Source organism: Apodemus sylvaticus, chromosome 20 (assembly GCF_947179515.1).
Source record: "Apodemus sylvaticus chromosome 20, mApoSyl1.1, whole genome shotgun sequence".
Taxonomy (NCBI): domain Eukaryota; kingdom Metazoa; phylum Chordata; class Mammalia; order Rodentia; family Muridae; genus Apodemus; species Apodemus sylvaticus.
In genome coordinates, this window is record NC_067491.1 from 57,951,051 (window position 1) to 57,968,310 (window position 17,260).

Below are 17,260 nucleotides of genomic sequence, written 5' to 3' on the forward strand. Positions count from 1 at the left end.
ATCACATTTTTTGCATCCACTCTTCTGTTGAGGGATACCTGGGTTCCTTCCAGCATCTGGCAATTATAAATAGGGCTGCTATGAACATAGTAGAGCATGTATCCTTATTACGTGGTGGGGAATCCTCTGGGTATATGCCCAGGAGTGGTATAGCAGGATCTTCTGGAAGTGGGGTGCCCAGTTTTCAGAGGACCCGCCAGACTGATTTCCAGATTGGTTGTAACAATTTGCAACCCCACCAGCAGTGGAGGAGTGTTCCTCTTTCTCCACACCCTCTCCAACACCTGTTGTCTCCTGAATTTTTAACCTTTGCCATTCTGACTGGTGTAAGATGAAATCTCAGGGTTGTTTTGATTTGCATTTCCCTAATGACTAATGAAGTTGAGCATTTTTTAAGATGCTTCTCCACCATCCGAAGTTCTTCAGGTGAGAATTCTTTGTTTAACTCTGTACCCCATTTTTTAATAGGGTTGTTTGGTTTTCTGGAGTCTAACTTCTTGAGTTCTTTATATATATTGGATATTAGCCCTCTATCTGATGTAGGATTAGTGAAGATATTTTCCCAATTTGTTGGTTGCCGATTTGTCCTCTTGATGGTGTCCTTTGCCTTACAGAAACTTTGTAATTTTATGAGTTCCCATTTGTCAATTCTTGCTCTTAGAGCATAGGCTATTGGTGTTCTGTTCAGAAACTTTCTCCCTGTACTGATGTCCTCAAGGGTCTTCCCCAGTTTCTTTTCTATTAGCTTCAGAGTGTCTGGCTTTATGTGGAGGTCCTTGATCCATTTGGACTTGAGCTTAGTACAAGGAGACAGGATGGATCAATTCGCATTCTTCTGCATGCTGACCTCCAGTTGAACCAGCACCATTTATTGAAAAGGCTATCTTTTTTCCATTGGATGTTTTCAGCCTCTTTGTCGAGGATCAAGTGGCCATAAGTGTGTGGGTTCATTTCTGGATCTTCAATCCTGTTCCCTTGATCCTCCTGCCTGTCACTGTACCAATACCATGCAATTTTTAACACTATTGCTCTGTAGTATTGCTTGAGGTCAGGGATACTGATTCCCCCAGACTTTCTTTTGTTGCTGAGAATAGTTTTAGCTATGCTGGGTTTTTTGTTGTTCCAGATGAATTTGATAATTGCTCTTTCTAACTCTGTGAAGAATTGAGTTGGGATTTTTCATTGAATTCTAAAAGTCTTTCATTTCCTTCTTTATTTCTTCCCTGACCAAGTTACAATTGAGGAGATTGATGTTCAACTTCCATGTGTACACGGGCTTCCTGTTTTTGTAGTTATCGAAGATCAGCCTCATTCTGTCGTGGTCTGGTAGAATACATCGGATTAACTCAAAATTCTTGGATCTGTTGATGTTTATTTTGTGTCCAAATTATATGGTAGATTTTTGAGAAGGTACCATGGTGAGAAGAAGTTTTATTATTTTGCTTTAGGGTTAAATCATCTGTAGTTATCAGTTAAATCCATTTGTTTCATAACTTTTGTAAGTTTCACTGTGTCTCTTTCTTTAGTTTCTGTATCCATGATATGTCCAATGGTTAGATTGAAGTATTAAAGTGCCCCACTATTATTGTGAGGTTCACTGTTTGCTTTGAGCTTTAATAAAATTTCTATCATGAATTTGGATGCCCTTGCATTTGTAGCACAGATGTTCAGAATTGAGAGCTTTCCTTGGCAGATTTTTCATCTGATGAGTATGACGTATCCTTCCTTATCTTTTTTTTGAAAACTTTTGGTTCTAAGTAGATTTTATTCAATATTGGAATCGCTACTCCAGCTTCTTTCCTGAGACCATTTACTTTGAAAATTGTTTTCCAGCCCTTTACCCTGAGGTAGTTTCTGTTTTTGTCTGTGAGGTTTGCTTCCTGTATACAGCAAAATGCTGTATCCTGTTCACATATCCATTCTGTTAGTGTATATCTTTTTATTGGGGAATTGAGTCTATTGATATTAAGAGATGTTAGGAAATAGTGATTGTTGTTTCCTGTTATTTTTGTTGTTAGAGATGAAATTATGTTCTTTTCTTTTGGGTATCTTCATTGGGGTTCCTTGAAAGATTACTTTCTTCTGTTTCTAGGGTGTAGTTTCCCTCCTCCTGTTGGAATTTTCCATCTGTTATCTTTTGTAGGGCTGAATTTGTAGAAAGATAGTAGCCTGGGCTGGCATTTGTCTTCTCTTAGGGTTTGTATGATATCTGCTGAGGATATTCTAGCTCTCATAGTTTCTGTTGAGAAGTCTGTTGTAATCCTGATAGGTCTGCCTTTATATGTTACCTGACCTTTTAAACTTACTGCTTTTAATATTCTTTATTTGTTTTGTGCATTTTGTGTTTTGACTATTATGTAATGGGAGGAATTTCTGTTCAGGTTCAGTCTGTTTGGAGTTCTGTAGGCTTCTTATATATTTGTGGGCATCTCTTTCTTTAGGTTATAGAAGTTTTCTTCTATAATTTTATTGAAGATATTTCCTCGCCCTCTCTGTTGGGAATTTTAGTTCTATTCTATACCTATTATCCATAGGTTTAGTCTTCTCATTGTGTCTTGGATACCCAGGATGTTTTAAGTTAGGAACTTTTTTCATTTTGTGGTTTCTTTGATTGTTGTGTCAATATTTTCTATGGTGTCTTCTGCACCATAGATTCTCTCTTCTATCTTTTGTATTCTGTTGGTGGTGCTTGCATCTATGAGTCCTGATCTCTTTCCTACTTTTTCTAGCTTCAGTGTTGTCTCCCTTTGTTTCCTTTGTTGTTTCTATTTCCATTTTTAATCATGGATGGTTTTGTTCAGTTCCTTAACCTATTTGGTTGTGTTTTCCTGTAATTCTTTAAGGTATTTTTGTGTTTCCTCTTTAACACTTTCTACCTGTTTTCCTGTTATTCTCCTGCATTTTTAAAGGGAGTTATTTATGTCCTTACAGTCTTCTATCATTAGCATGAGATTTGATTTTAATTGAGAACCTTGATTTTCTGGTTTGTTGGCGTATCCAGGACTTGCTGTGATGGGATATCTGGGTTCTGCTGATGACAAGTAGCCTTGGTTTCTGTTGTTTATGTTCTTTCCCTTGGCTCTTGCCATCTACTTATCTCTGGTGTTAGTTGGTATTCCTGTCCCTTATTGTGGCTTGTCCCTTCTGCAAGTCTGCTTGTCAGCACTCCTTCAATATCAGTTCTCTCTGTGAGGAATTCTCTCTGTGGCCCAGGGTCAACTCCGGGCACAGACAGAAACCCAAGGGATCCAATCTCAGACTTCTCCTTGGTTCCTGTGATCTGAGGGCTCTGGTCAGGTCCCTCAGAGCAGATTGGTAGTCTTATCTGTGCTCATAGGTTTGTCATCACTACTTGGAGACTAACTCTCTATTGGCAGTATTTTGGTATAGAGAGCTGGTGCACAGGTTCAGCTCTGGGATAGAAACAAGAAGTGAAACTAGATGTTGTTTTTGGGCAGGGAAAATATCCTGTCCATGTTGCAGCTTCAGAGCTTATGTGGGCTTCCATGAGTGTTCATCAGTGAGGAAAAGCAGAAATCACCGAATCACTTGAGGCTAGGCGTTCATATGTTATTCTGATCTTCAGACCTGACTGTCCTCTTTAGCAGTGAAGTCCTACTATGTTGACTCCTTTCTTTCTCCTGTATTTTAGAATCATTTAGTGGAGAGCATCTAACTTAGCTAAAAGGTCAAGAAGTGATAACTTAGGTACTTTTAACAATATTTGTGACTTCACAGTGAAATTTTTCTACTTTTTCATTTTCTTTGATATAGGATTAATGTATATCCAGGGTTGTCTGGAAGTAAGATATAGACAGATTCATTTGGAATTTACAGATAGGCCTGCTTCTGCATGTTTAATAAGGTTGTATGTAGTAGACTCATGCACCCACCAGTGGTATAGATAATGACAGATGCTTTTCAATATTTTAAAGCATAGGAGTTTTAGGTGTGCAGATTTCCAGAAAACTTTGAAACTCTCCACTGTAATACCTGCCACTATGTCCTGGATGTGGTCAACTCTACTTCTCTGCTCATCTTCAGGTCCATCCAGAAACCACAGTGTCCTGCTAGCAAGACTCCCACCTTTGATTTCTGCTTTGAAGTATCCCTATATCTCCTGGAAGTTTTGCTATTCACTTACTTCCCAGCTATTGGTAGTCAGATATATCTTACGTCCTAAAGGCAAGTGAGGAAGGATGAATGTTCACAAAATATCAGGCCAGTCATAGTCTGTAGAAATAGCAAAACCAAGAACTGACAACTAAGCTAGCGCTTTACTCCCTGAAAGATTAGAATTCAGCAATCCAATACTAGTGACAAAACATCACACAATGTGCCACCAATCTTGATCCTCTTCCTAGTTTTCTTTCTTTGTTTCTTTCCTTCCTTCTTTCTTTCTTTCTTTCTTTCTTTCTTTCTTTCTTTCTTTCTTTCTTTCTTTCTTTGTTTTTTTTTTTTTTTGATTTTTGGATTTGGTTTTTTTTTTTTGAGACAGGGTTTCTCTTTTCTCTGAGACAGAGTTCCCTGGCTGTCTTGGAACTTACCCTGTAGATCAGGCTGGCCTCGAAGTCTGAAATCCGCCTGCCTCTACTTCCCAGAGTGCTGGGATTACAGGAGTGCACCACCACCACCCAGCTCCTAGTTTTCTTAAGGAGATGAGTCTGGGATAGTAGACAAAGCCAGAAACGTATTAAACTTGAATATGTCTAAGATCCCGGCACTCTGGTACCCAGGCACCCACCAGAGATTGTAGGCATCTCCTAACTCCCTACTACATTCCTGAATTGGATATTTGCCATATTTTCCACATAAGGACATAAGACATGTGATCACATACCACAAAACATAGTTTCCCATGCAAATGAGGTACCTAGTGGCTCTGAGGGTTTACACAATATGATTCCCTTTCTAACCATTCCATCTTGCAAAAGGTATTTAATCTCTGGCCCACACAGAGAACGTTGCATCCAACTATTTTCCAGGGTAAACCAAAAATGAACAATTTGTTCAAAAGCCAAATCTTGCCACAGATAGACTAAAATCAGAAAGTGAGCACTTTCATAATAGTATATCACATGAATTTGGTGGCTTCATGAAAAATAAACTATTTTACATAGTTTGACATACTGGAAGATAAGAAGAGTGGATAATTTGTGAATTCTACGATGGAATTATGTAATATTTCCACATCTGGAATTCAGAGAAAGCAAACTCTCTTGGATATATAATTAACAAGTTTTGCTCTTCAGTATATCATTTGAGATGAAGAATTTGTTGAAGGACTGTGTGTTATAAGCAAACACAATCTATCAGAATATAAAAGCCATTACTCTAAAGTTATAGGTATAATAGTTATGAGTTCCCAATATGAATGCTGTGATACTTCTATGCAGGACGGTTATACGAAACTACCAACTTGTTTTGGCCATGTTATTTGCAATCAATGAAATCAACTTGAACCCTCATATTTTACCAAACATGTCTCTGGGACTTGAGATATATAATCTCCCAGATATTGAAAGGAACATTATGAAGAGTGTATTCTATTGGCTCACAGGTTTGAGCATATTTATCCCTAATTACAATTGTAGAAAAAAGTGCAAATCCGCTGCTACACTTACTGGAATATCATGGCAATCATCTGAAATCATTGGGACATTGTTGGGTCTTTACAAATTTCCTCATGTGAGTACACATGATGTGAGTGGTGGGAAGCCAGCTTTTTTCCCTCAGAATTAGCTGTTTGCAAAATGAAAAGGAGAGATTTTGATTAATTGGCATTAAAGAGGAAATACAAAGACAATTACGGACACAGTCTGTTCTTCGTTTCCTTTGACGTAGAGTAAGAAGAATGAACAGTACAGAAGGCAATTTAAAACTTTGATACTTTTAATAATTTTTCTGGAAACACTCAGGAGATGAGATGTGACATTAAGGACTATTGAGCAGAGTATCAACTTTATAACTTGAATCGGGTTTTTAAGACTAAGACTATTTAAATGGCATTTATTGTTCTACCTTTTAAAATACTGATTTCCTTTCAGCTTACTGTTGGGCCTTTTGATCATGCAGAGATTGACACAAATCAGTTTACATCTGTGTACCAGGTAGCCCCAAAGACACAGCTCTGTTCTGTGGTATTGCCTCTTTGATGCTTCATTTCAGCTGGACCTGGGTGGGACTGCTCATCACAGATGACCACAAAGGTTCTCAGTTTGCATCAGATTTTAGAGTGGAGATGGAAAAGAACAAAGCCTGCATAGCTTTTGTGGAAACAGTATCATATGTGGGAGAATCAATATTTCATTCGCTAACATATGATCAGATGCGTACTCTAGAGTCATCAGCAGATGTGATTGTAATTTATGGACCCCTGATTTCCTCAGGAAGTGACATGCCCAGTTTTCTGAGGAACCACCAGACTGAATTCCAAAGTGGTTGCACCATCATGCAATCCCACCAGCAGTGGAAGAGTGTTCCTCTTTCTCCACATCCTCGCCAACACCTGCTGTCTCCTGAGTTTTTGACTTTAGCCATTCTGACTGGTGTGAGGTGAAATCTCAGGGTTGTTTTGATTTGCATTTCCCTAATGATTAATGATGTTGAACGTTTCTTAAGGTGTTTCTCAGCTCTCCGAAGTTCTTCATGTGAAAATTCTTTGTTTAGCTCCGTACCCCACTTTTTAATGGGGTTATTTGGATCTCTGGGTTCTACTTTCTTGAGTTCTTTGTATATATTAGATATTAGCCCTCTGTTGGATTTAGGGTTGGTGAAGATTCTTTCCCAGTCTGTTGGTTGACCTTTTGTCCTTTTGACGGTGTCCTTTGCCTTACAGAAACTTTGTAGTTTTATGAGGTCCTATTTGTCAATTCTTGATCTTAGAGCATAAGCTATTGGTGTTCTATTCAGGAACTTTTCCCCTGTTCCCATGTCCTCCAGGGTCTTCCCCAGTTTTTTTTTTTTTTTTCAATTAGTTTCAGTGTGTCAGGTTTTATGTAGAGTTCCTTGATCCATTTGGAGTTGAGCTTGGTACAAGGAGATAAGAATGGATCAATGCGCATTCTTCTGCATGCTGACCTCCAATTGAACCAGCACCATTTGTTGAAAAGACAATCTTTTTTTCCACTGGATGCTTTCAGCCCCTTTGTCGAAGACCAAGTGACCATAGGTGTATTGGTTCATTTCTGGGTCTTCAATCCTATTCCATTGATCCGCTTGCCTGATATTGTACCAATACCATACAGTTTTTATCACTATTGCTCTGTAGTAGAGTTTAAAGTCTGGGATATTGAATCCCCCTGAAGTTCTTTTACTTTTGAGAATAGTTTTAGCTATCCTGTTTTTTTTTTGTTATTCCAGATGAATTTGAGAATTGCTCTTTCTAGCTCTATGAAGAACTGTGTTGGGATTTTTATGGGAATAGCATTGAATCTGTAGATTGCCTTTGGCAAGATGGCCATTTTAACTATATTAATCCTGCCAATCCATGAGCATGGAAGTTTTTTCCATTTTCTGAGATCTTCGATTTCCTTCTTCAGAGATCTGAAGTTCTTGTGATATAGGTCTTTCACTTGTTTGGTTAGAGTCACCTCAAGATACTTTATGCTGTTTGTAGCTATGGTGAAGGGGTCATTTCCCTAATTTCTTTCTCAGTCTGCTTATCCTTTGAATATATAAAGTCTACTGATTTGCTTGCATTGATTTTGTAGCCAGCCACTTTGCTGAAGTTGTTTATCAGCTGTAGTAGTTCTCTAGTAGAGTTTTTAGAGTCACTTAACTATACGATCATATCATCTGCAAATAGTGATAATTTGACTTCTTCCTTTCCAATTTGTATCCCCTTGACTTCCTTCTGTTGTCTAATTGCTTTAGCTAGGACTTCAAGAACTATATTGAAAAGATATGGAGAGAGGGGGCAGACTTGTCTAGTCCCTGATTTTAGTGGGATTGCTTCAAGTTTCTCTCCATTTAGTTTGATGTTGGCTACCGGTTTGCTGTATATTGCTTTTACTATGTTTAGATATGGGTCTTGAATTCCTGTCCTTTCCAAGACTTTTAGCATGAAAGGATGCTGAATTTTGTCAAATGCTTTTTCAGCATCTAATGAAATGATCATGTGGTTTTTTTTCTTTGAGTTTATGTAGTGGTTAGCATTTATGGATTTCCGTATATTGAACCATCCCTGCATCCCTGGGATGAAGCCTACTTGATCATGGTGGATGATCGTTTTGATGTGTTCTTGGATTCTGTGGGCAAGAATTTTATTTAGTATTTTTGCATCGATATTCATAAGGGAAATTGGCCTGAAATTCTCTTTCTTAGTTGGGTCTTTGTGTGGTTTTGGTATCAGTGTAATAGTGGCTTCGAAGAAGGAGTTGGGTAGTGTTCCCTCTGTTTCTATTTGGTGGAAGAGTTTGAAGAGTATTGGTTTTAAGTGTTCTTTGAAGGTCTGATAGAATTCTGCACTGAAACCATCTGGTCCTGTGCTTTTTTTGGTTGGAAGCCTATCTATGACTCCTTCTATTTCTTTAGGGGTTATGGGTCTGTTTAGATGGTCTATTTGATCCTGGTTTAATTTTGGTAATTGGTATCTGTCTAAGAAAATGTCCATTTCTTCCAGATTCTCCAGTTGTGTTGAGTACAGGTTTTTGTAGTAGGATCTGATGATTTTTTGAATTTCCTCGGTTTCTATTGTGATATCTCCGTTTTCATTCCTAATTTTGTTAATTTGGATACTTTCTCTGTGCCCTTTGGTTAGTCTGGCTAAGGGTTTATCTATCTTGTTGATTTTTTCAAAGAACCAGCTTTTGGTCTTGTTGATTCTTTGTATGGTTCTCTTGGTTTCTACTTGATTGATTTCAGACCTGAGTTTGATGATTTCCTGTCTTCTCCTCCTCCTGGGTGAATTAGCTTCTTCTTGTTCCAGGGTTTTCAGTTGTTCCTTTAATTTTGTAGTGTAAGCTCTCTCGAATTTCTTTTTGAAGGCACTCAAAGCTATGAGTTTTCCTCTTAGCACTGCTTTCAATGTGTCCCATAGATTTGTGTGATGTTGTGCCTTCATTTTCATTAAATTCTAAGAAATCTTTGATTTCTTTCTTTATTTCTTCCTTGACCAAGGTATCATTGAGTAGAGTATTATTCAGTTTCCATGTGTATGTGGGCTTTCTGTTGTTTTTACTGTTACTAAAGACCACTTTTACTCCATAGTGATCTGATAGGAGGCATGGGATAATTTCAATCTTCTTATATTTGTTGAGGTCTGTCTTGTGACCAACTATATAATCTATTTTGTAGAAGGTACCATGAGGTGCTGAGAAAAAGGTATATTCTTTTGCTTTGGGATAAAAAGTTCTATATATATCTGTTAGCTCCAATTGGTTCAAAGCTTCAATTAGTTTCATTGTCTCCCTGTTTAGTTTCTGTTTTTCTGATCGGTCCATTTGTGAAATTGGAGTGTTGAAGTCAACCACAATTATTGTGTTAGGTGCAATGTGTACTTTGAGCTTCAGTAAAGTTTCTTTTATGAAAGAGGGCGCCCTTGTATTTGGGGCATAGATGTTCAGGATTGAGAGTTCTTCTTGTTGGATTTTTCCTTTGACCACCAAGTAGTGACCTTCCATGTCTCTTTTGATGACTTTAGGTTGAAAGTCAATTTTATCTGAAATTAGAATGGCAACTCCGGCTTGTTTCCTGGGACCATTTGCTTATAGAATTGTCTTCCAGCCTTTTACTCTAAGGTAGTTTTTGTCTTTGACATTGAGGTGTGTTTCCTGTAAGCAGCAAAATGTAGGGTCCTGTTTACGTAACCAGTCTGTTAGTCTATGTCTTTTTTGGGGGAATTGAGTCCATTGATGTTAAGAGATATCAATGAGTAGTGGTTATTGCTTCCTAACATTTTTTATTTTAATTTTATATGTGTGTGGTTATCCTCTTTGGGTTTGTTGAAAGAAGCTTAATATCCTGCTCTTGCCAGGGTATAGTTTCCCTCATTGTACTGGTGCTTTCTCCCTATTAACCTTTGTAAGGCTTGGTTTGTAGAAAGATATTGTGTAAATTTGGTTTTGTCTTGGAATATCTTGGTTTCTCCATCAATAGTAATTGAGAGTTTCACTGGGTATAGAAGTCTCGGCTGGCATTTGTGTTCTCTTAGATTCTGCATGAGCTCCGCCCAGGATCTTCTAGCTTTCATGGTCTCTGGTGAGAAATCTGGTGTAATTCTGATAGGTCTTCCTTTATATGTTATTTTCCCTTTTTCTCTTACTGCCCTAAGTATTCTTTCTATGTTTAGTACATTTGGGGTTTTGATTATTATGTGACAGGAGGTACTCCTGTTCTGGTCCAGTCTGTTTGGAGTTCTGTAGGCTTCTTGTATATTCATGGGTATCTCTCTCTTTAGGTTAGGGAAGTTTTCTTCCATAATTTTGTTGAAGATATTTGCTGGCCCTTAAGTTGTAAATCTTCACTCTCATCAATACCTATGATCCTTAGATTTGGCTTTCTCATTGTGTCCTGGATTTCCTGGATAATTTGGGTTACAAGCTTTTTGCATTTTGCATTTTCTTTAACTGTTGAGTCCATGGTTTCTATGGTATCTTCGGCATCTGAGATTCTTTCTTCTATCTCTTGTATTATGTTGTTGATATTTGCATCTATGGTCCCTGATTTCTTCCCAAGGTTTTCTATCTCCCAAGTTGTCTCCCTTTGTGCTTTCTTAGTTGTTTCTACTTCTGTTTTTAGATCCTGAAAATTTTTGCTCAGTTCTGTTATTTGCTTGTTTGTTTGTTCCTCTAATTCTTTAAGCGATTTTTGTGTTTCCTCTTTCATGACTTCTGCCTGTTAATCAAGGTTCTCCTATATTTCTTTAAGTGATTTTTGCATTTCCTCCTTATTGGCTTTTGTATTCTCCTGAATTTCTTTCAATGATTTTTGTGTTTCCCTTGTAAGGGCTTCTAATTTTTGATCCATCTTCTCCTGAATTTCTTTAAGTATGTCCTTCATGTGTTCCTGTACTAGCATCATGACCAGTGATTTTAAATCCAAATCTTGTTTTTCTGGTGTGTTTGGGTATCCAGGACTTGCTAATGTTGGAGAATTGGGTTCAGATGTTGCCATAATGCCTTGGTTTCTGTTAGTAACGTTCCTATGTTTGCCTTTAGCCATCTGGTTCTCCCAGGAGTTAGATTGTCTTATTGTCACTGGCTGGAGCTTCAACCTACTGTGGATCTTTAAGGTTATTTCTGCAACACTGGATGACTGGGTTTCTTCTGGCACAGATTATTGATATGCTGGCTTCCACTTTTGTGCCTTTGGAGCCCTTCTCAATTTTGCCTCAAGCAATGCTATACTTAGGTTGTCAAGGTCAACCAGATGTTCTCTGTCTGCTCTATTATGAAGGGAAGAAGTTGTGGTGGGGGTCACTCCCTCTGTTGATTCTCACATAGGACGCAGGTCCTACAATGGACTGGCTTGCAGATGAACCGCATATGTGCTCAGTTCCTGAGTGCAGGCAGACCCCTGGTGGTTTGTACCTCCAGAGATCTAAGGCTCAGGGTGTTATGGCACCTAGTGATCCCTTTGTGTCCCTGCAGACAGCAAATATGGCAGCGGGGCTTCTCTCCTTCCACAGCTTCAGGAGCCCTGCGTGCTGGCAGACAAAAGCCGCCCAGGTGCTCAGTTCCTGAGTGCAGGCAGACCCCTGGCAGTTTGCACCACCAGAAATCTAAGACTCAGAGTGCCACAGTACCTAGCGATCCCTCTGTGTCCCTGCAGACAGCAAATATGGCTGCGGGGCTTCTCTCCTTCCACAGCTTCCAGAGCCTGGCGGGCTGGCAGACAAAAGCCGCCTAGGTGCTCAGTTCCTGAGTGCAGGCAGACCCCTGGCGGTTTACACCAACAGAAATCTAATGCTCAGGGTGTTACAGTACCTAGAGATCCTTTTGTGTCCCTGCAGACCGTGAGTTTGGCCGTGGGGCTTCTCTCCTTCTACAGCTTCCTGGGCAGGACACAGGCCCTGAGCCCGGCGGGCTGGCAGACAAAAGCCGCCTAGGTGCTCAGTTCCTGAGTGCAGGCAGACCCCTGGCGGTTTGCACCACCAGAATTCTAAGGCTCAGGGTGTTACAGTACCTAGTGATCTTTTTGTGTCTCTTCAGACAGCAAATATGGCTGCGGGTCTTCTCTCCTTCCACACCTTCCAGAGCCCAGCGGGCTGGCAGACAAAAGCTGCCCAGGTGCTCAGTTCCTGAGTGCAGGCAGATAGGTTTTAAGATATCTGTCCAGGCCCTTCAGTTTTTAGAGAATCTATTGAAAAGGCACAATTCTAACAGGTCTGCCATGGAATGATATCTGGTCTTTTCCCTCAGTGCTTATTCTTTCTTAGTTCTCTACATTCTGTATTTTCATTATTTTGTTGAGAGAGGACTTTTCTGGCCCACTCTATTTTGTGTTTCACAAGCATCTTTGATGTTTATAGGTATTTCTCTCTTTACATTGTGATTTTTTCTAATATAATTTTGTTGAAAATACTTTCTCACCCTGGGATCTGGGATTCTTTACCTTCTAATATTCCTATCATTCTAAGGTTACATGTTTTCTTTGTATTCCAGATTTCTTGGCTGTTTTGTTTCAGGGATATTTTAGCATTAACATTTTCTTTTACTGATGTGCCAGTTTCTATTTTTGTATGCCTGAGATTCTCTCCTACATCCTTTTATCTTATTGGTGATACTTGCATTTGTTGTTCTGTAAGCTTCTTTAGGTTTTCCATCTGCAGTTTACCCTCAGTTTGTATTTTGATTCTGGCTTCTATTTCCACTTTCATTTCCTGAACAGCTTTACTTACTTCCCTGGTTAACTGTAGTTTCTGCTATTACTTTAAGAGATTTATTTGTTTCCTCTGTAAAGCCTTATATTTGTCTGATTGTGTTTTCCTTTTCTTTTTTAAGCATTTTATTCTTTCCTCTTTAACGGCCTCTATCATCTTCATAAGACTGGATTTAAGGGCACCGTGGTTCAGTTGTGTTAAGTTTTGCAGGGCTTGCTGTTGTAGAGTAAGTTTGCCCTGTTGGTGTCATAATATTCTTGAATTTTGTTGTTTGAGTTAGTTTCATGCCTTTAGCCATCTAGATTTTTTTTAAATAATAAAACAATAAATCATTTGACAACATAAGGAGGTCAAAGGGATACAAATTGGAAAGGAAGAAGTCAAACTATTATTATTTGCAGATGACATGATAGTCTACCTAAGTGACCCAAAAAACTCTACTAGAGAACTCCTACAGCCATCTACATGTTTTAGTCACTGCATGTTCCAGTTATGATATATATTGGGATTTTGGCTAACCACTGTGATCTTGGTGTGACAGACCCCTGGTGTATATTTTTGGGCTATTTGGTTCTGGAATAGCAGGTCTTAAAAAGATGGCAGGAGACTTGGCAGAAAATATTATATCTGGCAGGGACGATCTCCTCAGAGCCATGCCTGACAAAGTTCTTTGGGCAGGGATGTTTAGAGAAGGAAAGAAATCTAAATGTTTTGGTTCTGGATCAACAGGCTTGATGAACCTGGGCAGAGATGTAGTGGGAGAATAGAAGTCTGGTGCAGATTTCTGGATAATTATATTTCCTCATCTATTAATTTCTATTATTTGACAGTAAAATATTTTATATAAGGTATTTCTATGCTACATATAGACTACCTAATTGCCTGTTAATTCGGTTATAGTTCCTGTATGCAGATTGAAGACATATAAATTTCACTTACGAATTTAATGTGGTTGTGGAAGGACCACTTCAACTGTCTCCCCAAAATGCTTCCTTTATTACACACTGAAGTTCAGACACTTTAGAGATATGTACATTTGGAGGGATGGAATAGAATAAAGGTTTTGACCTACATCACAGTATCAGATTGTATTGATTAAAAATACAGCTACATATATGTTGAACAGTCAAAAGTTAAAGAAATTCCTGATCAAAGGAATTAGAATACAGGGAAATATAATAAACATATATTTCAAGACAAACAATAAGCCTTATACAAAATAAATTTTGTCTTATAGATCAGTTGCCATAAATTAATGAATATTGCTTATAAGATACAATATTAAAAGCTAGCATAACAAAGCAACAAAAATAATCTAACAACAGAGCAGAACAGATATTTTTAAAAGTGTTACATTAGCATGAATAGTCACATTGAGAAAATGTTAACTATTTGACAGGAGAGTTTAAGAAAGCATAAGAAAGATACACAAATGTAGAGCTGAGTGTAAAAAGAAGTAAATGTAGTGTTTCTGTATCTTTTAAGGAAAAATGAAACTAAAATAGTTTTTGAAATGAAGCCTTTTTACAAAAATACGGAAAGTTATTTGTGACAAGAAATATGTGATTAAATAATATTAGGAGAATTTGTTTTTCGCCTCTGAGTTTTATTCACAAAGATTTAGTTCTTAAAATCTATTCTGGAGAAACAAAGAAAACATAAATTTAACTATTTAAGTAGTTGTTTTCCTGAAAATCTTTCAAAAAGTTTTTCAAAACAGTAAACTAAGAGCCACGAAATTATCTCAATATGAAAAGGAACTTACATCCCCTACTCTACCCTTAATTTCATCACAGAATCCAGAAGAAGTTAAAATAGAAAAGGCCTACTAACTTTTCTCAAACGTCCATATATTCACTATAACACCTGTGAGAACTTCCTTCCATCAAAAATGAAAGGGGCTGGGGAAAGATAAGGAATGCTTTGAACACATATTTAGTAGTTTCCAACCAAGATCACATGAGAAGAAAATATTTTCAAACTGAAAGAAATTTATAAATAAAAATGAATTTGTGTCATATATCCCAGACTAAAAAATCATTTTACTAAGAAATTCAATGAAAAATGTCTATTTCAAAATTGAATTCGCATCTTCTATTGGAAATTTAGAAATATTTTTGAGAACTGGCATAAAAATTGAATTAGTTATTGCCATGTAATTTGGTATTTTCTAGTTTGAAAATATATGCTTCAACTGTATTATAAAATATAAATAAAAGAGAGGTAAAAAGCAAAAAATAAGAATACTTCAATATACAACTAAAATAAATTGGCTCTAGGTATGAGATTTTATGGGTGTTTTCATTGTCAATTTGACACAATCAAGATTTATGTAATAAAAGAAAACCACAATTGAAAATCCTTTGAAGGGCTGGACTGTAGCAAAATGTTTTGTACATCCTCATGTTTAGTGGTTGCTGTGGGCTGCGCTGCCTCACTGGGTTGGTGCAGCTCTGAGGAGGTGATCATAAGCTACATAACAAAGCAGGTCAGGGAAAATAGTAGAGGCAGGGCAGGCAGCCCCCCCCCCCAGTGGACTCAGCTTCAGTTCTTACCTCCTTATTCTACCTTCAGTTCCTGCATGGTTTCCTCAGTGATATATTTATAATGTATAATGTGAAAAATACCCTTTTCTCCAGAAAAGGATACTCTTCATGGGGTTTTTCGAAAGGAGTATAAACCTTACCTTGTGTGATTATTCACTTTAGAATACTCATATCTCTATACCACAAGTGAAAAGGGAACATGGTTGTGATAACAATCCAATGAATTTGAAGCATAAAATGTAGTAGGGTAATGGGAAACTTGACCATGCATTCATGATCAACTTCATTTCCACCAGGTATGGATCAGTGTGTGCACTGTCCAGAAACTCATTATGCAAATGCAGAGAAGACACACTGCCTGGAGAAAACTGTCACCTTTCTGGCCTATGATGATCCCTTGGGGAAGGGACTCACACTCGTGTCCCTTGGATTTTCTACTCTCACAGCTCTTGTTATTGGGGTCTTTGTAAACCACAGAGACACTCCAGTAGTGAAGGCCAATAACAGATCTCTCAGTTACGTCCCGCTCATCACTCTGACCCTCTGTTTCTTCTGTCCATTGCTCTTCCTTGGTCTTCCACACACAGCCACATGTATCCTGCAACAGAACGTGTTTGGACTTCTGTTCACTGTGACTCTATCCACTGTGTTGGCCAAAACCATCACTGTAGTTATGGCCTTCAGGATTACAGCTCCAGGAAGAAAGATCAGATGGTTGCAGATATCACAGGTCTCTAAATGTGTCATACCAGCTTGCACTCTGATACAAGTACTTCTCTCTGGCATATGGCTGGGAACATCCCCTCCGTTTATTGAAATGGATGCTCACTCTAAACAGGGACACATCATCATTCTTTGCAACAAGGGCTCAGCTGTTGCCTTCCACTGTGCTTTGGCCTACCTGGGAGTCATGGCCTTGGGTAGTTACCTCATGGCTTTCTTGTCCAGGAACCTTCCTGACACATTTAATGAATCCAAGTCCATGGCTTTCAGCATGCTTGTGTTCTGCAGTGTATGGGTCACATTCCTCCCTGTCTACCACAGCACCACTGGGAAGGTCAGGGTAGCTATGGAAATGTTCTCTATCCTGGCTTCCAGTACAAGCATTCTTATTGTAATCTTTGTCCCTAAGTGCTACATTGTTTTGTTTAGGCCAGAATTCAACACACTTCCTCGTAACAGGGATGAAAGACACCACAGGGGCAAATATTTACTTAAAATATAGTTCACATGATTCTTCATCTAAACTGAATTTTACTGGATCTCTACCGTTCTGACCATCACATATTAGGTCACATGTTTTTCCTGTGATGCCTTTGTGGGTATGGCTTCTTCTCACCAGATATTATATTCTGAGCTTAATTCCCTGGAACCCCATGATGAAGTAAGGAATCGATTTTCTGAAGATGACCTAGTGCATTTCCATTCCTTAAAATAAGTAAACATTTTTAATATAACTTTAGAAAACCCTTTTGAAAACAGTCATAACATTGAGATATGACAGCATGAGCTTTCATTGCTTACACTGACATAAAATATTAATTTTTCCTCTTGAAATCTGTCACATTTTGCAATAAGGACACTCTATTCATCAAATCATGTGATGGTCCTGGGGCTTTTTCTCTAAATTCTTATTTCTAAATCATATTAATTACTTCAACCAGTGGTGTTTTTTCTTTAAAGGACCTTTTCATTTCTCCCAGTGCTGACTATGCAATGTCTTTCTGGTGGCATTGATTTCTAACAGTTTCACATGTCATGAATTTCACACAGTTTGACTGCCACATAAAACTTCATACCTCAACATTGCTCATAAATTTTCACATTTTCAATTCTTTCAGTACTGTTCTTATTTCAACTGAAGTCCTGGAACAGCAATCAGCAGAAAACA

The 17,260-nt window shown here is 38.2% G+C and overlaps 1 pseudogene; it reads left to right on the forward strand.

Annotated features, from left to right (window-relative positions):
• Positions 1-5,370: 5,370 nt before the first annotated feature.
• Positions 5,371-16,594, forward strand: LOC127670629 (vomeronasal type-2 receptor 116-like; annotated as a pseudogene).
• Positions 16,595-17,260: the final 666 nt, after the last annotated feature.